Source organism: Cetorhinus maximus, chromosome 13 (assembly GCF_964194155.1).
Source record: "Cetorhinus maximus chromosome 13, sCetMax3.hap1.1, whole genome shotgun sequence".
NCBI lineage: Eukaryota > Metazoa > Chordata > Chondrichthyes > Lamniformes > Cetorhinidae > Cetorhinus > Cetorhinus maximus.
This window is the reverse complement of record NC_135891.1, coordinates 114,356,743-114,380,736: the sequence shown is the minus strand read 5'-3', so window position 1 is coordinate 114,380,736 and position 23,994 is coordinate 114,356,743. Positions and strand designations below refer to the sequence as shown.

The window sequence follows — 23,994 nt, the reverse complement described above, 5'->3', positions numbered from 1 at the left end:
CAATGCGGCATTCACAGAAACAAGAGCACCAAGTTCATTTGGCAACAAAATAAGAGTTTTAAGGCACAAAAATGAGTAAGTGAAGTTGTAAACTGTACATTTACTATGTTACTAAGTACTGTAACACGATAAACATAAACAGCTTTAATTTTCACAGATTGTTTTTGGCCCCGAGCATCTAAAACATCGACTCAGTTTCATACCCTTACGCTTTTCATCTCAATGAATTTCAGGCTCGGCACAATCCTGAACTCTTCTTCCGCCGCCTTCGTCTCCGTGCTCACTTCTTTGGGCAGGAGTCCTCTCCCTGTTCATTGGATCCTTTTACCCGCCTCCAATATTCTCCCTCCACCTGGGCCCCTCCCTCTGGATTCTTACCTGCTCTTGATCTTTTCATTGAGAACTGTCGGAGTGACATCAGTCGTTTTAATTTCTCTGCTCCTCTCATCCACTCTAACCTGTCTCTTTCTGAACTTGCCGCACTCTGTTCTCTCAGGTCCAACCCTGACATTGTCATCAAACCTGCCAAGGTGCTGTTGTTGTCTGGTGCACTGACTTCTACCTCGCAGAGGCTGAGCGTCAACTCGCAGACACTTCCTCCTACCTCCCCCTGGACCATGACCCCACCACTGAACAACAAGCCATTGTTTCTAGGACTGTCACTGAACTCATCTCCACCGGAGATCTTCCCTCCACAGCTTCCAACCTCGGTCTCCCAACCTTGGACGGCCCACTTCTACCTCCTACCCAAAATCCACAAACAGGACTGACCCGGCAGACCGATCGTGTCAGCCTGTTCCTGCCCCACGGAACTCATTTCTTGCTATCTTGACTCCATTCTCTCTCCCCTTGTCCAGTCTCTTCCCACCTACATCCGCAATTCCTCTGACACCCTACACCATATCAACAATTTACAGTTCCCTGGCCCCAACCGCCTCCTATTCACCATGGATGTCCAATCCCTCTACACCTCCATCCCCCACTGGGACGGTCTGAGGGCTCTCCGCTTCTTCCTCGAACAGAGGCCCGAACAATCCCCATCCACCACTACTCTCCTCCGTCTGGCTGAACTTGTTCTCTCACTGAACAATTTCTCCTTAAACTCCTCTCACTTCCTCCAAATAAAAGGTGCGGCTATGGGTACCCGCATGGGCCCCAGTTATGCCAGTCTCTTTATGGGGTATGGAACATGCCTCGTTCCAGTCCTACTCAGGCCCCCTCCCACAACTCTATCTCCGGTACATCGATGATTGCTTCGGTGCTGCTTCATGCTCTCATCTGAACCTGGAAAAAATTATTAATTTTGCTTCCAATTTCCACCCCTCCATCATTTTCACATGGTCCATCTCTGACACTTCCCTTCCTTGACCTCGCTGTCTCAATTTCTGGTGATAGACTGTCCACCAATATCCATTACAAGCCTATCAACTCCCACAGCTACCTCGACTACAGCCCCTCACACCCTGCTTCCTGTAAGGACTCTATCCCATTCTCTCAGTTCCTTTGCCTCCATCGCATCTGTTCTGATGATGCCACTTTCAAAAACAGTTCCTCTGACATGTCTTCCTTCTTCCGTAACCAAGGTTTTCCACCCACGGTGGTTGACAGGGCCCTCAACCGTGTCCAGCCTATCTCACGCATCTGCCCTCACACCTTCCTCTCCCTCCCAGAACCATGATAGGGTCCCCTTGTCCTCACTTATCACCCCACCAGCTTCCGCATTCAAAGGATCATCCTCAGCCATTTTCGCCAACTCTACCATGATGCCACCACCAAACTCATCTTCCCTTCACCCACCCCTGTCGGCATTCCGCAGGGATCGTTCCCTCCGGAACACCCTGGTCCACTCCTCCTATACCTCAACCCCCTCCCACGGCACCTTCCCATGCAACTGCAGAAGGTGCAACGCCTGCCCCTTTACTTACCCCCTCCTCACCGTCCAAGGGCCCAAACACTCCTTTCAAGTGAAGCAGCATTTCACTTACACTTTCCTCAATTTAATCTACTGCATTCGCAGCTCCCAATGCGGTTTCCTCTACATTGGAGACACCAAACGCAGACTGGGTGACCGCCTTGCAGAACACCTTCGGTCTGTCCGCAAGCATGACCCAGACCTCCCTGTTGCTTGCCATTTCAACACTCCACCCTGCTCTCATGCCCACATGTCCATCCTTAGCCTGCTGCAATGTTCCAGTGAAGCTCAACGCAAACTGGAGGAACAGCACCTCGTCTTCCGACAAGGCACTTTACAGCCTTCCGGACTTAATATTGAGTTCAACAACTTTAGATAATAAACTCTCTCCTCTATTCCCCACCCCCTTTCCGATCCCCCCCCCTTTCCAATAATTTATAATTATTTATATATTTTTCTTTTCCCACCTATTTCCAATATTTTTAAATGTATTTCCATCCATTGTTTTATCTCTACCTTTTAGCCTATTTCGATCCCTTCCCCCCCACCCCACCCCCACTAGGGCTACCTGTCAGTTGCTCTTCCTGCTTTCTATCCTTAATGTCATCATTAGCAGATTCCTCAGCTAATATCACCACCGTCAACACCCCTGTGTCCTTTTGTCTATGACATCTTTGGCAGTCTCTTCTTTGCCTCCACCTATCACTGGCCCTCTATCCAGCTCTACTTGTCCCATCCCCCTTCAACCAGCTTATATTCCACCTCATTTCTATATTTCTTAGTTCTGAAGAAGAATCATACGGACTCAAAATGTTAACTGTATTCCTCTCCGCAGATGCTGTCAGACCTGCTGAGTTTTTCCAGGTATTTTTGTTTTTGTTGCAGAATATGATGTGCCTGCTCCTTGGGAGGAACTATCAGTTTGACTCACCATACCACCAGTGTTTTCCCGAAAAAAGTTTCCAACACTCTGCATGATACTACTGCTTTGAAACTGTGTGTACTAAAAGAACTGCTTTTGAGTTAATTGATAGCACCAGTTATATTGAGTTAATTGATAGCACCAGAAAACACAAGAATTTGATTAAACAGAGTCCTGGGGCTTTGATTTTGCATTGTCACTAATGACAACGCATTCAGTGCAACTAATTGCTGGAGAGGTGGCACAACTTCTGGGCTGTGCACATTCGCACCGTAGCGAGCAAAGCCAATGGAACCAGTGTGAATTTGGGCTAAAAGCAAAATACTGCGGATGCTGGAAATCTGAAATAAAACCAGAAAAAACAGCTCTGAGGAAGAGTCAAACGGACTCGAAACGTTAATTCTGTTTCTCTCTCCACAGATGCTGCCAGACCTGTGTTTTTCCAGCATTTTCTGTTTTATCATGAATTTGGGCTAGTTATCCACTAATTATGAATGAATTGCACTTTAAAATTTTGGACCTGTGTTTCTAGGCATAACGGGACTCCTCTCAATTTGCAAATACTTATTGAGGAGGCCCAAACCAGAAAAGGTCGTTTAAAAGTTAAATTCCACCCCCGCTCCCAAAAACATGAAACATTTTAAGCATAATATATATCTTAAGTAAGATTTATCACTCAACAGGATGACTGTAAAATGATTTATCTAACAAAGCTATTATACTGTCACAGCAGTGGATTACAGCCCCAAATTACTTACAGGCATATTGAAATTTTAGAAAAACACATGTCTCCCTTAAAAGGCATACAAAGAAACTGAACAAAAGATGGCTAGAATGTAAAGTAACCACATTCTGGAAAATTCCTATGTGTATCATACTTGACCGACTAGTCCAAAGAGAGCATAGAGTGTCACAACTAAAAAGGTGTCAAGGCTTACTTCAGACAGAGGCTCTTGAAAGAAAGAGATGAAATGCAAAAGACTGAACTTTAATCTCCTGTGGTTGTGGAGACAATGGAGACTGATTACCACATCTCAGCAGTAACCATCTCCTGTTGAGTTGAGTTATCTCTCAGAATGGGGAAACGATCTGAGTTGAAAGAAAACAGACTCTGAGCAAAAGACATGCTTGTTTTTTCCCTTCCAGGAATACACAAGGAAATGGGTTAAAAATCTAGCTGCAGACCTGATCTGTGTTCTAATTCTGGTGTGCTAGTGAGAGTCACAGCAGAAGATTGACTAGGCACCCCTTTGCAGCTTGTAGGCAAAGGCTCTCTCCTCTCACTCTGTTGTTGGGGCAAGTCAGCAAAGCCACAATAAAAAATAGAAAATTGGACACTTTCTTCATCTAACCTATAGAATCAAATGTCTCCAAACCAACTGCTAAACTGCCAAAATCAGTTCTACCAAAATCATTCGACTTAACGGCCGCAACATTTCGCCATCCATGCCTCACGGATAAGCCAAAGACCTATTCATACATCTTTTTAAACATTTATTTCTGGACTCAACTTCTCATTTCCGATCTGTGTGTGTGTGTGTGTGTGTGTGTGTGTGTGTGTATGTGTGTGTGTGTGTGTGTGTGTTGCATTTTTATTTTTTTTCCCCTTGGGTTTTTAGTAACGAATAAACTTATTCTTTCTTTGACTCAAGAAAGCCTGGTTAAATTGGCTCCTTCTAAAACCTAAATATATTTGGGCTGGAAAAAGGTATCCACAAGGGAAGGGATTCCTTTTAAATTAACCTTGTTGTGACTAACCAAGGAGATTGATTAAGGAAAGCCAGCTCATTCCTCCTCAGCCGGGAGCATAACAAAATTGGGGTCCTGTTTGGGAAGTTAACAATTTGGGGTATCTCGTCTGGGATCATAGCAAATTGGAGGACCTTGCCCAGGGCCCAGTCATAACGATACTTTTAAAATAAAAGTTCACTAAATTTGATTTCACATTACTTTTTATTTTTACAGCAGCTGCCTCCTTCATATTGTTTGTGGTACAATGAATGTAAACCATGCGCACAATTGCCCATTTTCACATGTGGCACAACACTTCTGGGCCTTACTACAGAAGCCTAATCCTCTCTTAAGGCAACCAAAATTCTTGCCATAGAGATTGCAGTAGGCTCATGCATAGATTTATTCGATGTTAGCAGGGGAGAGCACCATTGCTAACTGCAAAAACAAGGCCCTAGTGCCCAGACTATGCCAAATATGAATTTAGCAGCATTGTCTAAACAGGGTAGCAACAGATATATTTTCAATTTGTTTTTAATATTGCACAGAATCTGTTTTCAAATTGGTACAGATAAAAGCAATCCCAGGATGACTCTCGTTTAACTCCAACAATTTGGTTTATTTAAAATTATGAAAGATTTGGGCAAATTGGATCCAAGTGAGTTTTCCTTTCATGGATAGAATTTCAGCCCAAGGGATTATATCTACAAAAGAACTTCGATTTACATAGAGCTTTTCGCAAACTCAGAATCTCTCAAATATCTCAAACTGCTTCACAACCAATGAAGCACTTTTTAAAATGCAGTCACTACTATAGTGTAGAAATTACAACAGTCAAAATGCACAAAGCACAGTTCCACAAACAGTAATGAAAGAATAACAGTTCAATGACCCGTTTAGTAACTGTTTCTGTCTTGCACAAATACCATCAGGCCTGCTGAGTATTTCCAGTATTGTCTGTTTTTATTTTAGATTTCCAGTATCCACAGTATTTGGCTTGTGTACAAGAGGAACTTTTCTTTTTGGGCAGAATGGAGAAGATTACCAGCACGAATGGTGGAACAAGAAACGTTAATGGGTTTGATGAAAGAATTAGACAGGTTCTTGTGGAAAGACTGAAGTTTGGATAGTTCTCCTTAGAGCAGAGAAGGTCAAGGGGAGATTTAATAGTCATGGTCAAAAGTATGAAGGGCTTTGATTAAAAGGAGTAACAGTTTCTATTGGGCACTGATTTTAAGTAATTAGCAAAATAACCAACAGGGAGGCGAGGAGAATTAAAAAAAAATATAACCACACGATGTTTGGAATTTGGAATTCACTGCCTGAAAGGGAAGCAGATTCAATAGCAATTTCCAGAAGGAAATTGGATATATACTTGAGTATAAAAATTTGCAGGGGCAGCAGAAAGAGCAGAGAGTGGGATTAATTAGATGGCTGCTTCAGAGCGAGAAGTACAATGAGCCGAATCTCTATAGGATTTTATGAAGCAGGACTCAGGATTTAGAATGCATAAGAGAATACTGTGGATAGCTGGGCTAGAGGGAGTGAAAGTCTCCTGCCTTAAACTAATACTAGGCTACTATAAACCAGGTATCATAATCACAACTAACTGATGTAATTTTCAAAAGAAAGCATTAGTGTCTCTCAAAGCATGACTGCCATCTTAGTTTAAATTATGATTGCTTAACAAGCTGATTAAGAATACAATTACAACTAACTAGCAAAACATGTGGTCAAATTTGTACACTTAACCAATTTCATCTCATCTGCCCCTCCCATGCGACCCTTTCCCTCCCTTGCCACCCTTCTGATGCCATCCCCTTCCTCCCATGCCATCCCATCTATCACACTTCTATAATCAACTCTTATCCTATAGTCAAATTATTATACTTAAACAATTCCTTCATCTCATCCACTCATCTCATGTAACAATTCAAACTGGGCGTTAGGTGGAACAGGTTATCCTTAATCAGCGCTGACAAAATGTAGCAAAACACATGCGTGCACACACCGTCTTCTAACAATTCGGCTACAATATTTGAATTATGCAAAGAATTATTTGAAGTGGCTTAAAAACAATGCTTGTGAGCAAAGAAGTTTGGCGTTAACAAAGAGGGCCAGCTGTGCCACTAATTTTTGATACTAATGAATCAAAAAACTATTTCAAATTAATTACACCTTTATTTTTGCAAAAGGAGGCATATCATCAAGATATGGAGTCAAAGTATAACTAATTAGGTGACTGACTTAAGCAATAAGCAGGAAACTGTTGCAAAGCTTTCTAACAAAAATATTCCTAACTTTTAAAGAAAAGATGCACTAATTTCTGGTGCTACTAAATAGTTTGCACAGTAATTTTAAAAATGCATCTCAGCAACTTCAGTAGAAAGAGAGTCGATCCTGAAGGATCGATGCGTAAATCCGCTGACTGGTATGGTCACAACTTTGACTTATGTGATGTAACAATTTAACAGATTTCAGCTTAGCGCATAGTGGAGGTACTGAAATTGGTTTCAACATCCCTTGGCTCTGGAGGAGACCAGATCTAACAAGGTTCTATGACTGACTACAATACCTGATTCTGTCAATGTGTGTGTGCATGATTAAGATCTGCTATGATAATCCTCAGTCAAATACAAACTCTCGCTGCCCTAGTTCACGTGAAAAAAGTTGAATGAAAAGCATTTTAAATGTGATTTTAATAGTTTCCATTATGAAGCTATGCAGAAACAATGGAGGAATGCTGGCCAGGACACATTTTAAATAGAATTTTAACTTGCCTGAACTAGCACATGGAGCCTCTGTTGAATGTGCCTAATCTGAAGAGGAGCTCCAACACACTTTCAGTATTGCACTGAACTATCAGCCTAAATCATATGGGTTCAAATTGTAAATGAGCTTTAACCCACAACCTTCTGGTTCAGTGGTGAGGTGCAACCAACTTAATCAACCCAACATTTGTGTTTTTTGAAAGAAAGATTTGGCACATTAAGCTGTGTCCAAACCATATGCGTAGTTTTGGTTATGATGGTCTCCCCAGCACAAATAACATCACACAATTTTTAAATTTATTTACAAGGTTTCTACCCTCTTGACAGCAAGCAGGGGTGTAACAATCCACTTGGCTTTAAGTTGAAAATGCTTACGTAATGGACATTTCCCCACCCACTCTTACAGCCTTACATACAGGCCTCACCCAAACAGAGTGTTTGACTCAGTCTCCCCCTACACACTTCACACTTCTGCATTCTGCAAGTGGCCACAACACTTCGAGAAAGACAACTGATGTGAAGATACAGCTTCTAAATGTTATGTGCTTTTCCCCAATTTTCTCCCCTCCTCTCCTCTCGAGATGTGGTCTTTTTTGGTATAGCTTCACAGAAACCAACAACATTTTGGCACCTCATGCAAATACAAACTACATAGGCAGAAAGATGGATATATAAAAGACAAATAGAAAGGGGTAGTTTATACAGTGCTTGATCATCCTAAAGATGTGATCAGGCAGGAATCTGTCTTTGGGTCCTATTCCTGGATCTGTAAATTCTGATATATAACTTCAGTGATTTAAACCTCTCTTTTTGGAGTTCAAAGTGGTTCAGGAATTAATTTTTATCTTGGTAGTAGTCACACATGTAAACAAACATGGAAGCTAATTTGCATAGAAAGGTCTCACAAACCACAAATAAGATGAATAACCAGCTGGTTAGCTTTAGCTCATGTTGGTTGGAGGGAAATCTTGAGGACTCTGGATAAATTTCCCCATTCTTTAAAATATTGCTCCGGGGTCTTTTACTTTAACTTAAACAGTCACATCGGACCTTGGTTTAACACCTCACCTGGTAGAGGGCACTACAGACAATGCAATATTTGCTCAGGATCGTGTTGAAATGCTAAAAAAAAAAACTGAAATCTACTCAGTTGAACAAAAAAATGTAAATGCAATATCCTTAAATAAGGAGATTCCTTTGTGGTTCTGTCACGCTTGTACAACTCAAAATATAGACATGTTCCAAGTAAGGGAACTGAAAAGCACTTCTGAAAATGTCTGAAATAAAAACTGAAAGTGTCAGAAATAGTCAGCTCAGGCAGCATTTGTGGAGAGAGAAACAGAGTTAACATTTCAGGTGAACTTTCATCAGAACTGGGTAAAGTTAGAGATGCAACAGGTGTGAGGCAAGCATAGAGACAGAGAAAGGATCGGGAGTGTGGGAAGAACAAAAGGGATAGTCTGGGATAGGCAGCAGAGATTAAATGACAAAAGGAATAATGGCAATGGAATAAGTTAAAAAGATGGGTCTAGAGGTGTTATGGGAACAGCAGAATTATCACCAACAGCTGCCATCCAAAAATTGGGCGCAGAGGTTATGATTTGAAATTGTTAACCTCAATGTTGAGCCTGAAACACTATAAAGTACCAACTGAAAGAGGAGGTGCTGTTCCTCAAAGTTACATGGAATTTCGTTGGAACAGTGTATGATGCAGAGGACAGTGGAGCAAGAATGGGTTTGGGGTGGAAAATTTAAAATGACAAACAACTGAAGCTAGGGGTCACGCTTGCAGACAGAATTGGGGCACAAGTAAACACCTAATCTAGGTGAACATATGGGCTGGATTTTGCAGGACACCATACAACACCCCTTACCCCAGCTTAAAAAGTCAGTGGAGAGCCTGCCTAGGAGAAGAACAGCTGCCCATTGTCATTTAACAGTCAATTGGCCATTAATAGGTTGGAGGTGGGATTTCCACCGCTCAGGGATAGGAATTGGATGGCTGGCAGCTCTGTAGTCCCAGCATTTCTATGCGAGAGAGGGGGGAGAAGATTTCGCTAGGGTCTGGCTGGCAGGCTCCGGTGAGGGGAGCAAGAAGGGAGTGTTAAAACCCCAAGTATAACCTGGGGAGTGGGTGCCTCCAGTGGAACAGGGGACCTGCAAAGGAGGGCTCCCCCTCGCCCAACACCATGCAGCTAAAGCCATTAATTGGTCACTTAAGAGCCTCAACAGGCCTAAGAGCAGGTGGCCACCTGACACCTCCACCACCCTCCCTAAAATTTTACTGAGGTTGGGAAGAGGCAGGTAGATGATGGGAAAACCATGTGCTGGATTTTACAAGCCTTCAAACCTGCCGGCACGAAGGGCACATTCTAGCCCTATGATCTAGTGTTTTCTGGGATGAGACAAACCACACCAATCATATATAATAAATCCTTGTTTGCACATTAGGAATGAGATGCAATTCTCATTTCCAGGTACATTTGAGAAAAGAGTGAGCTACTGCCTACTGAAGCTCTGGATTAGGTCTTCTGCAAATATTGTGAAGCTATTGCTAGCAAAACTTAAGCCTGCTGCTTCTGAAGTCATTTTACCCTGAAATATGAAAGACAATAAAATACTATCCAAATAATCAATAAACTGGTGAAGTCTGTTCCTATCCTGCTCATTATTTACTACATTGCTAAAGTTTTGTATCATCTGCAACTTTGAACTTGTACTCCCAATACCCAAGTCCAGAGTCCTATATACAAGAAAAGCAATATCGTCTTAATATCGACCAATGGGAACAACCCCTGTCCCCTCTCCCACTGCATACTTTTCTCCAGTCAGAAAAACTTCCATTCACCACTACTTGGTGCCTATCCCTTCGCCAACTATGTACCCAAGTTACCACCTTCCCTTTACTACCATGTACTTCTGTTTTCCCGAATAGGTCCATTATGGTGATACTTTAATATCTTTTGCAAGTCTATATACACATCATCTACTACACTACCTTCATCAGCTCTCTCTATTTCATCAAAAAAAAACAGATTGATCAGTCAATTTGTCTTTATTGGGTAGGGGTTATAAGGTTTGAACACAAAGACTGAAGTAAGAAGTAAACAAGTACACATATACAGATTGTACTAGTGCAGGGAATATGAATACTACAGCACACAAAGGTGACAATTAAGCCAAAGAAGCCTAGAAGAATCTGTTCTATTTACAGTTATAATATATTTATTTCTTAATTTGCCCTAGTTAAATTTCGTAAGCTTCACAGTTTAGAAAGTTCTTTGGACTGATTGGTGATTCAATTATAAAGCAGAACACCTAAGTGTGTTTGCACCTGCAGCTTCAGAAGTATGCAAATTAATCACATTGATTTAAAATCAAATGCGACCCAATATGCTCCATGCTGCGTACTCAAGTGGTCTGTTAAACTAAAAAGCTTGGACATTCCTGCACTAGTGAACAGGATTTTTTTTTTTAAAATCAAAAGTTTGCAAAACCCGATTTGATTGTAACAGTGGAATAGAATTCCATTTGCATAGTGAGATTTTCAGTTGGTTAATTTAACTAGCTTTTAAGGAAGGCCACTGATTGAGATATCAGTCTTAAGGTGACCTAGAACTTCCTCCACAGCCAGCATAAAAAAGCATCTCGGGCAATTGTGGAAGAGGCCACAATTACCAATAGTCCCTCTCAAGAGGGGAAAAAGGGTAATAGCCATTAAATAGCACAAACTAAATTTTAAGAATCTACCCAAGGGAGAGCAAAAACAAGGCTAAGTTCCAACCGGGATCTACAAGATTTATTTCCCAATACCACTATGGAAATCTCAAACAGGAAAGAAGAGGGTAACAAGCAGAAATGTCACTTTAGGAAATCAAGTCTGGTCTGTATTTATGCTCTCATAGTTCCTATTAGGTTCATGCAAATGATCTGATTAGAGGCATGAGAACAGGACAGGCCAAATATACTCATTCTGGGAGTGTGGCGTCAGAGGCATGATGGATTTGATATATTCAAGTGTTCAAATCTATAGAAACATATTCAAAAATGCTTATGGAAATCACATTAGACACTTCAGTGAATTAGTTTTAAACCTACAGTCCAAATTTCCCCACCTATTCTCACACAATCAATTGGCATTTAATGGTCAGATTAAATTAATTTGAACCCTTTCTTGGAAAAGGCACCATTTGAGAGTTTCTGTTCTGGGTAAAAATATGCCTCTCAACTCTCCTCTGAACTATTTTTTTGGTGGTCAAAATCTCACCAGTCTAGAACATTGAATTTTTAAGGTTGTTATTTTATTTTATTTTAAGGTTATAACCTGATCATTTCAAAACTAGGAATTACCCAAATGAAAAAAGATAACTTGGTGAATGATTCATACATCTACAGGAGAAGCACACAGACCTTACTGTAATTAAGGGTTTTGACATTATGGTTACCCTTTGCAGTTGTGTACATTCCTGTCCAGCTGTTTTCACAAGTCACCATCAGAAATGGAGAAAATAAAACACCTGCAAAACGATCAAACTTGAGAGTTAAACCCAAGTATTAATTCACCTCAAAAATAAGAAAATTAAAAGATTTTAAAGAGGATAATGACAAATTGAGGAGAAAATTATCCAACCAGAATTTGGTTATGAAACTCAAAACCATAGCAATTTACAGCTTAAAAGCCCATTCAGCCCACTGCATCTATAGTGGCTCTTTTCCAAAGCAACCAAAAAAATTACTCCCACTGCCTTGCACGCATAGTCCTGTATCTTCCTCAGCTTCAGAATTTCCTTATAAATGATGGCAATTCCTCAACCACTCTGTCTCTCTTAACCCTCAAATAGAATGAAAATTAAGATTTTAAAAACTGTACAAAAATAGTAAACCAATATGAAAATCAAGGGTCAACCTCTTATTGGTTACCAAATGGCCCACTAATAGAACACTGGAAAAGACTACTACTCAAAACCAGGAAGGGAGAGGAGGTAATAATCAGACAACCTCACACTAAACTTCTTGCACCTCCTCTAGGCTGGGATTGAAGCAAAGTCACAAAGTGCTACTCTCAGGTCCAATAGGAAACATATTTATTTGTCATTATGTGAAAATATAGAAAATAAATAAATAAATAACGAATTATTGTATCAATCCTGTACCAGCTGGTCGCACTCTGACCTGAGTTAGGCTGAATTCAAGACCCCATTCCAGTATTTGAGCACATAATCCAGCAGCACTTGAAATAGCAATGCAGCATTCCCCAAGATGTTAAACAGAAGTCTGATTCATCTGTTTAGAAGGGTGCAAAAAAAGTTGTGTATTCAAAAAAACGTGAAAAAGTTCTGTGCCATGAACATTTATCAGCAAACACCAACAAAAATTATCTAGCTAATCATCTCATTTGCTGTTTGCAATTAGTTGCTATGTTTGCATACATAACAATGACTATAATTGAGAAGTAGTTCACTGTCATACACCAATATTCTGCAGATATGTTAGCTCATTTTTTTTTAACAGCTATTTCAGCTTTTAAAATTTAATTTTAGAAGTGCGCTACTACAGCCAAACCAAAGTCAGCATCCAAAGCATTTTGATAGTTATATACACACACACAATTTCTTACTCTAAATTGCCCAATCAAAAAGTCTGCACAATTATGAACTATTATATCTTTGCAAACTGCAGAAACATTTGAGAGAAAAAGTGCTTATGAAATCCTGTGGACAATTATACCACACAGTTATGTGGATGCCAAAGAAATTGGTTTTCTATACAAAAACAAAATACTTCAGATGCTGGAAATCAAATAAAAAAAGACAGGAAATGCTCGGAATACTCAGATCGGGCAGCATCAGTGGAGAAAGAAACAGAGTTAACACTTCAGGACAGTGACCTTTCGTCAGCACTAGAAAAACAAATGTAATAAGTTTTGAGCAAGCGAAAGGCAGAGGGTGGGGAAAATGATTAAAGGAAAGGTCCATGATAGGGTGAAGGACAGGATGGCCGCTTTGTGCAACATCTGTTTAGTCCGCAAGATGACCCTGAGCTTCCAATTGTCCGTCACTTTAATTCTCTATCTTTCTCCCACTCTGACCTTTGTCCTTGGCCTGCTGCAGTGATCTACTGCCCTCAACCGTTTCACAGACCTAAATCTTTTGTCCCACTCACATTCACCCCTTTCACTTGTTCAAAACCTATTACGTTTCTAACTTTTCCCAGTTCTGATGAAAGGTCAGCCTAGATCTGAAACGTTAACTCCTTCTCTCCCCACAGATGCTGCTAGGCCTGCTAAGTATTTCCAACATTTTATTTGGTTTTGTATTACCTTGCAGTAGAAGCACTGGATTGGTTACAGTAAGTCATTTGATGCACTATTTTATGCTGTGGATACAAAGCCCACTGATATATGAATTATGTGCAGCTATACTAGGGAATGCAACATACCATGTTAGGATAGTGGTTGCGTTCCGAAAGAACCAGAAAGGGCTTGCAGGGGAAGAACTAAGGAGTGGGCTTGCCAGTGGGAAACGCCTGAAAGGAGATACTGACAAAAAAGGTGCAAGAAGAGTTTTCTGTGGGAAAGGTAGATGGCATTAACGGTTAGAGTAGCTGAGGAAGGGATTGGGGTAAAGGAGAATGAAATTTCCTTTACGTCCCAGAAAATGATTTCCCCAACTGTGTCCCAGAGATGTTCCTAAGATTTCCTTAGCAGTGAGCTAGATAAGGGAAGGGGAAATTACTGCCATTGGAGATGCAACAGACAGCCGTGCTGATCTTGGAGGGCAACCTTCAAACTAGGAGGTAGGTAAAATGAAATGAAGTGATAATCTTTAACTCAATAGAACTGTGATAGAAATAGTGTAACACTGAAGTGTCCTTGGTGGTTCATGCCTAGTCCTACAAACCTGCTTCACCAATGCCACTATAGGAACTTTTACAATGCAAAGTGCAGCTGACAGAAAATCAAAATCCTCTTGCTGTGTTAGCCTGCATTTGGAAACATAGGTCTGACTTCCGCTGTTCATTGTACAGATCAACTTTTTCATGGGTCTTGTAGGAACTCTACTTCTGGCCAGTTTGTGGCTAGTGTGAATGAGTAAATAGGGAGATTCGCTTGCAGAGGCTTATAAAACACCAGTCTTCTGACAACACTGCAGCAATTTAGAAGAAAATTTTATGGCTAACAAAGGCTCCAATTATTTATGCCCTTATCATTGAATTGAAACATCTAGCCTCTATTCTTCACCTCTTACAGAGACTGGAAGTAGTGCAAGATATGAGTGATGGATGAGTGCATCTCCTGTTGCCCAGTGGTGCAGCGTGCAGTGAGTGCTGCACAACTATGCCACCGAAGGCCTAAACTTCATATTTCTAAAAGTTCACTAATGAAACAATTCAGACCTTACTAAAATAATTAATTCATGCTCTATTCAATTTAAACTGTATGAAGGCCAGTCCTCCTGAAACTGTGATATGGTCTTTTATTACAATGGGGCATTCGTTTCTTATACAGTATATACTTGAGTGTAATAGTTGATCTGATGTAAAAGTTGACCCCTGACATTTAGCCAAAAAAATCCTAACCTTTCTTCTTACCACCTCTCCCTCAGGCCGACTCACACCACTTTCTTGTCTGACTTGCTGCTTTCTCTCTTGAACCCTCGCTGTGAGCGAGGGCTTGGAGAGGGTGTCAGGATGAGGAAGCGAGTGAGAGGAAATGAGTGGGAGAGTCAGGCAGGGAAGCGCAGACAGCGCGCGAGAGCGAAAATGGGAAAGGCCACTCCAAAATCTCGCCAATCGGGTCATGCACACACCACTGGCCCAGCGCAAAACAACAATAAAGTGAAAGTCCCAACACTAAGTGCATATACTGGCCATGATGCTTAAGCAAAATGAGGCTGAATGATTTCAACTCCAAAAATATTATTTATGTATAAGTTGACCAACTACTTTTTGCCTAAAACTTTGCTCTCAAAAACTCATCTTTTAGACAAGTATATATAGTATTTTGCTTGGGATATGCATTCAAGTGAGCAAAATATATTACACAACAAAAACAGAATTACCTGGAAAAACTCAGCAGGTCTGGCAGCATCGGCGGAGAAGAAAAGAGTTGACGTTTCGAGTCCTCATGACCCTTCAACAGAACTGAGTAATATTAGGAGAGGGGTGAAATATAAGCTGGTTTAAGGTTTTGGGGGTGGGGGGGGGGCGGTGGTTGTAGGGACAAGCCAGCAGTGATAGGCCCAGATAATCAAAAGATGTCACAGACAAAGGAACAAAGAGATGTTGAAGGTGGTGATATTATCTAAGAGAATGTGCTAATTAAGAATGGATGGCAGGACACTCAAGGTACAGCTCTAGTGCGGGTGGGGTGGAAAGACTGACAGGGCATTACAGGTATAGATTTAAAAATGATGGAAATAGGTGGGAAAAGAAAAAGCAAAATATATTGTTATGGCTATTCCAATGGGTAAACTGTTAAGCCTGAGAATATGCTTCACACAGTAAACTAGCAAGAGCTCAGGTTCGATCACTGGTCTACTTTAGCTGATCTTAGTTGGCGAGGAAATAGACCCATTAAATTGATCTCCACATCTTGGATTAGGAAGGAAGCTGTTCAGGATTCCCACTCCAGTGGCTTTCAACAGTAGTGCTACATGCATGGAGCGCAATTGAGTTTAGCTGTGATCCAATAGCCTAACAATTCTGACCTGAGGCTTACAAGTGAATAATGACTATTTAATGGAGGTACCCTAATTAGAAGCCAATAAGGATCAGCGAAGGAATCAAGAAAATAAGTAAAAACATTAAGGTTTTATTAATCTTAAAGGTGAGAAGCAGAATAAAAATTCAGACATGAACAAACAAGTTTTTAATCATGTGAACGTTAAAACAATTAAAGTTTATTTATTCAAACAAGTATAAATTAGATTTTTTTTCCCAATGAATTGCACACACCCCTTATATAACTGTGCAGACAAAAAGAACTCAGTAGTTATGTTGGCGGCAGTGGAGGGCGGGAAGGAGGCAGGCGGGGGATTTGATTAAAAGGGCACTGAAGACCAGACAGCTATAAACAATAGCTGTGCGTTATTGTTGGGAAATGTTTAACTGTATTCACTTCCTGTAGTGTGGCAGTTTCTCTATTGTCTGGCTCCACCTCACCTGCAGCAGGTCACATGCTGTTTGAGAAGCCTCTCAGGTTACTGGGTCAAGGTCAGAGAAAGTTTTTAATTCCGTAGAGGGCTGGCTCAAGCTGCCTCCGACAAACCACTGATCAAAAACACCAGATACTCTGCTACACTGCAACCCACCCAAGATGCTTTCTGTGTAGAAAGGTCACAACTGGCTCAGCCGACTTCCCACAGATAATATAGTTTAATGTTGCATACAACCTTGTTACTACAAACCACAAATACACACAAATTCCTTTCCAAAGCTCAGCAAGCTAGTTTTACTCCATTTCTACAGCACAGTTCCATCAGTTATAGGATTTTATTTCTCTCCAATATATCCAGTCCACAAAGTTCTACTATTAACAAAAACAAAGTGTGGAACAAGAAATCAAAGTGATTTGATTTGCAAAAGACAGGTGTGCTTGTTGTGTTCAAATTTACTTCAGCACTTAACTACATTCCAACAGCGTTTAAACTTCAAAAGATTTCATTGGCTGTGAAATGCTTTGGAAAGTCCTTATGCTGTGAAAATCCCTGTATAATTGCAATTTTTTTTACCTTTTGAACAAAAATTACTTTCCCAGAGAGTCCTTGCAGCTAGGTATCCTTTAGATTTCTAAGAGTTGAAAATTTCTATTTCTTTAACCGCTGATCTCTCCTACTCCTCCCTCGAAGGCATTGATTTCTGAAGTATCGTTCCACACACAACAGGCATCAGGTACCTTTTAGCCTGGCACACAAGTAGCTAGTCTTCATAGGTGCATCCAGACAGTGACCATGAGAAGATAGAGGGCAGTGTGGGTAAAAATCACAGCCATATTCAATGTCCACAAGTGCACCTTGCATTTCCCATAGCCATCAGATAGTGATTAGTGCTAGAAATCAGGATTAATTTTCACCTCTCCCTACCCTGAGTGCGTAAAGGTCAATTTCAGTGTCCTTCCACCACTGACTACACAGGGATCTCTTGAGAATTAAAATATTAATTCTAGGGATGTGAACATCGCTAACATTTAGTCTTCAAAATGGCGATGGTGGGCTCTCTTCTTCAACTGCTGCAATTAATGTGATGTAATGAAGGCATTACCACTGCGATGCTATCATTTCCAGGAGTTTAACCAAGTGCCGATGAAGACCTGTGTCATTTTAGGTGGTAAAAGTCATGGGTTTGGAATATGTTGAAGATGCTTTTACAGTTGCTATGTTACACACTGTGACCATAGCGCACCAAGAGTTAAGGGGGTGGATTTTTAGGTTAGTTAATGAGGTGTGAATCAAACATATGGCTTTGCCCTAAAGATCTTGAGCTTGGAATGCTGTTACAGGTGCATGCATCTAGACAAGTGGACAGTAATGCATCACACTCCTGATTTGTGCCTTGTAGGAGAGGGGAGAGTATTTGGAGAGTCAGATCTGAGCCATTTGGCATAGAAAACCCAACCTCTGACCTGCTTTACTAGCCACAACATTTACATAATGAAAAGTGACCCCTCGAAATGTTGATGGTGGGAACTTTTGAATGGTAATGTCATTTTCTTTCATGGGGAAGTGGTTAGATTCTTTCACACTGGAGATGATCATTGCTCGTCACTTGTGCAGCACAAATAGTATTCATCTTTTGGCCAAGTCCAGATGCTGCCCATTTGTTCCTGCGCGTGAGAATGGACTGCTTCATTATGAGGAACCGAAAATGGAACTGAACACTATGCAATCAACAAATAGATTCACTTCTGACCTGATGATAGATGGGTCATTGATGAAGCAACAGAAGCTAGCTGGGCCTAGGATGCTGTCTGCCTGAGTTTTGAGTGAGTTTTGGTGAAAGTTGTATGTGTACATTTATTAGAATCTAAAAACTGAACAGCCTAAGTTCAATGCCTAGGTTAGAAAATATTAGATAGACCCAGGCATGCTAGTGGAAGAGGATAATGACAATTAATGAGAAAATACTTTGGGTAAGAACTGATTTCCATTCTCCTAGGTGTGTTCACAGCAATAACAGTCATGGTTTAGTTGGTAGCAATCTCATCTTAAATCAGGTATGTGTTCAAGTCCCGCCGCAGAGGCTTCAGCACAAAAATTTGGACTGGCACTCCCAGCGCAGTACTGAGGGAGTGCTACATTGTCAGAAATGCTGCCAAAGCTCCGTCTGCTCTCTCAAGTGGATGTTAAAGATCCCATGGCACTATTGCAAAGAAGAGCAAGGGAATTCTATCCCACTTTCCTGGACAAAGTTCATCTCAGTCAGCATCAATGAAAAAAAATTCTGGTCATTTTCATATTGCTCTTTGTGGGAGCTTGTGTGCAAAGTGGTTGCTGTGTTTCCCACATTACAGTGGCTACACTTCAAAAGTCCCTAATTGGCTGTAAAGTGCTTTGGAATGACTAGAATTTGTGAAAGGCGTTACATAAATGCAAAGTCTTTCTAAATTATGAAATGTTACATCGCTAATCAAAGCTGCAAATAAAAAATCAGCATTTCCAGCGTCCGCAATGTTTTGCTTTTGTTAAAGTCGAACATCAGTACATGCGACAATCAAGTACAATCTTTTGAAATAAAAACAGAAAATGCTGGAAACACTTAGCAAGTCTGTCAGCATATGTGGAGACAGAAACAGAATTAATGTTTTGGGTTGGTGACCTTTCATCTGAACTGAACAGCATCTGCAGTGTTTTGCTTTTATACAACGTTTTAACTCTTAGCAATGAGCTGATAATTTAGAGTAACTTGGCAAACAGAGTCTGGGCTAAATTTCTGAACAAATCTAGGAGAATGGAAATTAGTTGGGGTCACCCTCACCCAAATTGATCACTGTTGGCAGTGATCACAATCTCTAAAACATGAAAATGTAAAAACAGAGCTTGGCTATATCATTGCCAGTTGTTTGCCTTTATTACAAGGATCAGTTCATGAGTCAGGCTGGTGTGCCACCTTCCTTCCCTGTCCTGTGATACATACTCCAATTTAAAAATCATCAGTACATCAACACGGTGAGAACCTTGAATATCCTATCCACTAGTAACTTATTCCCCACTTTCTCCACCATTTCCAGCAAGCTTCTTGCAAATGTCAGCAACTTACTCATTTTGATAAATATCAGCTTTTCAAAAAATACAAATTAGGTAAGTACATGTCAGCAAGCTAACCATCTTACTACACTATAGTCCAGCCTCCTCTGCTTTTACCATCCTACATCTTCCTTTTGATGAATGCAATCACTCGTTAACAATGGTATAGTGCATCTCAGTCATTTTCATTTCTAAAGGCAACATGTTCAAGGTTGTTCTAGGTTGCTTGGCACCTCCAGCGTAATTTTTTCCTGCTTGGTCACCTGTCTGAAAATTGATAACTAGGCAGAAAATTAACACACAGGCTTAACCGCGTATTACATTCAAAAAGGGGCTCAAGATCACTACAAATTTTGCTCAGATCATTCCAAGCTTTACTGATGCTCAGATAATGTTTCATTGCAGCTGGGAGAATACGTTCAATTTACTAGGCAATATATCTATTATTAATTAGTTATTAATAATGATGGAATAAAGCTGTACTTTACATCAAACTTAAGATGTTAATTAACAATTACAGTAAAAGGAAGCCTCGCTGCGATGAAAGGTGTTACGTTCTTATGTAACAATTATCCAAAGCTTTTAAGGTATGCATGCAATTTTCTATTGCCCTACCCTATATGCTCCCAAAGAGGCACTGTTACTGGGGCAAAGGCAAAATACTTGGAAATCTGAAATATAAACAGAAACACCGGAAATTCTCAACAGATCATACAGTATCTGTGGAAATCGAGAATTTGAGAGCAATGGAGTTAACATTTTAGGTCATGAGCTTTCATCTGATGGAGAGTCAGACAGCATTTTGGTTGCTGTTGGTTATATAGTGATGCCCTCACCATGCGAGAAATGCTCCTGTGGATATTAGGGAAAGGCTAAATTGGGCTAGGGAGTGGATTAGTTTGCCAACATTCACCATACAAACTGGTACAAGGCATGGTTGGTTGGTGGAGATGCTAAACTGCACCCAGCATTTGTGCAGCCATAGCACAGCATCATTTAGCATCCTTCCATCTACGAAAGATGGACACGCAGCAAACAATCCATTTCAATTGGAGTACCTTCATATGGTGCACCGTTACTGACAGCTGAAGAGGCCAATCCTCGAGAGGCAGGTTCTGCCACAAGTGCCACACGAAGTGGGTTATTTTCAATATTGGCGTCTATTGTCAAGCCGCTGTAGCCACTAGTCATCGTGGTGGTGCATGCCAGCCCACAGGTGGTGTTGCCATTTTGCTTTGTCGTCAGTTAGTGACTCCCAGGTGCAATAATTGATATTTAGGGCCTTCTTGTCATGCCTGCAAACATCCTTGATGCACAGCTTTGGGCATTCTATTGGTTATCTGGCTCTGGTTACCTAACCATACAGAAAGTATTTGGTTATGTGACAGTCTTTCATCCTGCGGACGTGCCCAAGCCTGCTTGATGAGTGCAAACAAACTTGGGAGCACAGCCTTTGAGAGAACGGCTGCTCTCGTGAATTTGCTACTATACCCCAGCAATAAATCAATATCGTTCCGAATTACAACAATGACTACACTTCAAACAGTACTTCATTTGCTGTAAAGCGCTTCGAGATGCCTGGTGGTCATGAAAAGCACTCTTATAAATGCAAGTCATTCTTCCTTTCCTTTAAAGGGCAGGAGAGGGGAGAAAAGCATCTAAATTATTCAAATTCATCAATAATCAGAGATGAACATGGGTCACACATGCAGAAAATACACACTTTCAGCCTTTCTTTTCTTTAACCTTTAATTGCCATCTTTAGTTCAGTGGCAGCACTCAGGCCTCAGTCAGTGTGTTCGGGTCTCACTTCAGATATTTAAGTGTGTGTGTGGGGTGTTGCACTGTCAGAGGTGCTATTTCTCAAATGGTATGCTAAACTGAGGCTGCTCTGTCCTCATGGTACTGTTTGAAGAGCAGCAAGAATTTTTCTGGCAACCTAGTCAATATTTTTCCGTCAACCACAAATAATCTGGTCATTTATCTCATTGCTGCGAGACCTTGCAGTGCATAAATTAATTCCTGCATTTTATCAATGGCACTTTATGTCGTCCTGGGGTCATGAAAAGTGCTGTATAAATACTTCAACAACTCTCGGGATACCAGTGCCCCTCCAGATCCTTCTTGCCTTTCATTCCCCACCCCGCTCCCCATCTCACTCTTTTCCATGTTTTCAATATCCCCTCTGACTCTAAGTGATCAGACCTCATGGAGCAAGGCCACTGTTTCATACCCTTAACCCACTACCACAATGAATTTCAAACTCAGCATGACACTGAATCTTCTCCTGTCGCCTTAGCATCCATTCCTTTAGCCATGAGTTCTCCCCCACACAGCAGAGCCTTTCTTGCCATCAGAATTCTCATTCCATTTGCAGCTCACCCTTTAGCCTCTGTAGATTATTTTCAATTGAGCACTGTCAGTGTGATAACAGTCTCAACTTCTTTGCTCCTCCCACTTTCACCTACCTTCCATGGAACTTGCAACTCCATGTTATCTTTCGGTCCAACTCCAACATTATTAAACCTCTTAACAAGGGTGATACTATTGTTCCGGGAACCGATCTCTACCCTTTGGATGCTGAATGGCAACTCTGACACCTCCTCATACTTCACTCAGACCATGACCCCACCACCAAACATTAAGGCATCATTTCCCAGACTGAACTCATCGCCTCCTGAAATCTTCCCTCCACGGCCTACATCCTCTCAGTGCACCTCAGAACACTTACCTCCTTTTCAAGATCCACAGACATAACTGCCCCATCATTTCAGTTTGTTCTTGTCCACACAGAACCAAGTTTTTCTATCTTCATCACCTCTTCATCACTTGTTTAGTCTCTGCTCCCCTACATCTGCAATTCTTCCAATTCCCTCTACCAGTTTTTAAAGTTTCCAAGACCTAACTTTCTCCTTTTCAAAAAGGGTGTCCAATCCCCCTACAAAGCCACCCCCCAGCAGAACATCCCTCAGGTTTGTCCTTGAGCAGAGGCCCAACCAGTCCCCATCCATTACCAACATTTTCCAGTTGTGCTGCAAGGTCAGCCAACAAATATTAACCCTGTTCCCTTCTCCACAGATACTGCCTGACCTGAGTATTTATTTTGCTTTTGTATAGAAGTGTAAGTTTTCTTTGTCCTTTTACACAGTTATGGTCTGCAATTTTTATTCATTCAAGTCAGAAATTTCTCTGTACAGGAATAGGTTTGAAACGACAAAAAATTATCTACATTAGCCTGTCAGCTATTTTTCTTCCAAAGCCACGTTTCAAATAGTAAAACTACATTACTGTCACCATTCTGACAGTAAACTGCAGGGCTGGCCACCATTAATTTTACTCCTAGGATTTGCAGGCAACTATCAAAGCTCATTTAAGGTTTGTTCTAACACTTGGAGTAACAGCATCATCTGCATCATCCATTCAGAAGTGGCTTTTCCCACCTCTTCGGCATCATTAAATGAGGTCCCTACCCACCAAAATATGCAGCTGTATACACCACACTTTGAGGCAATAGTATGTTTTGTTCCCACAGCTGAATTTGATACACAGATTCAAACACCTTGAAAATTACACAGTTGGAGGAAAGTCCAGTCTCTCACCTTGCAAGTTGTGAAGCTGCTAGTGAGATAATCTGAGCACCTGCCTAAGGCTCATTAATGTAGGTATAGTTTTTTTTTAAATGCTCTATGGCTGAATCACTAAGTAGTGGGATGAAATCAATAGAAAATCTCAAGGGAAAAAAAGTTTTTTAAAAATGTTAAAAACAGCTTTGTAAACAACCTAAACATTACAAGATTCTGAAGACTCAGTTCCCATTGCAGTTCAGAAAGTTTGGAGGTCTTCCATTCCTCTGGAAAAACTCAGCATTACTTAAGGCTGTGCATGGCAGAAAATAATCAATGAGAGGGGCTGATGGATAAACCCTAGAGAAGGGGTTGGGATGAAAGTTACTTTCAAGAGATTCAGCTGCGAGAAAGATAGGCATAGCAACTATACATTCTGAAAAATGTAAACAAACCAACTGTCAACTCCTTTATCATGAAATTTTTCTTAAGTAATTTCAATTATGAGGGTCTCATACTTCTAAGGGCTTGATTATTCAGTGCCCAAATATAACACCAAATTTAAATGATAAATACTCATGACAAGACTTGTACCATTTTCTCTCCTGCAGGGTTTCTGCCTGGTGTATAATTCTATGAAGTAGTTAGACTTCGTGCATGACCCTAGATTGCGCTGACAAGATATCTGACTTAAGAGGGCATTGCAGTTGAGAAGATCCTGTCCTCACCTGATGTGCATACTTGCACAAACTCCTACAAGGATCACAGGATAGCAACTATTAGCTGAATTCCTCCCATTATATAAGAAAGATGAGCAATGGTAGTTAATAAGGAGATAAAAACAGAAAATGGC

The 23,994-nt window shown here is 40.9% G+C and overlaps 1 protein-coding gene and 1 long non-coding RNA gene across 11 annotated transcripts in view; both read right to left on the bottom strand.

Moving 5' to 3' along the window:
• Positions 1-15,506, bottom strand: part of LOC144688987 (uncharacterized) — a 138,722-nt gene extending 123,216 nt beyond the window's left edge. Inside the window, exon 1 of the long non-coding RNA XR_013578529.1 lies at positions 15,378-15,506. This is a non-coding gene — a long non-coding RNA (uncharacterized LOC144688987). The remainder of the gene's footprint in view (positions 1-15,377) is intronic.
• The window catches only part of gng7 (guanine nucleotide binding protein (G protein), gamma 7), a 212,596-nt gene that overhangs the window by 123,216 nt on the left and 65,386 nt on the right, over positions 1-23,994 (bottom strand). For 2 of the 10 annotated variants that reach the window (XM_078556074.1, XM_078556073.1), the window contains one exon: positions 12,509-12,619. The exons of the other annotated variants lie outside the window; for them this stretch is intronic. The gene's annotated coding sequence lies outside the window, so the exon portion shown is untranslated. The remainder of the gene's footprint in view (positions 1-12,508; positions 12,620-23,994) is intronic. 10 annotated transcript variants of the gene reach the window in all.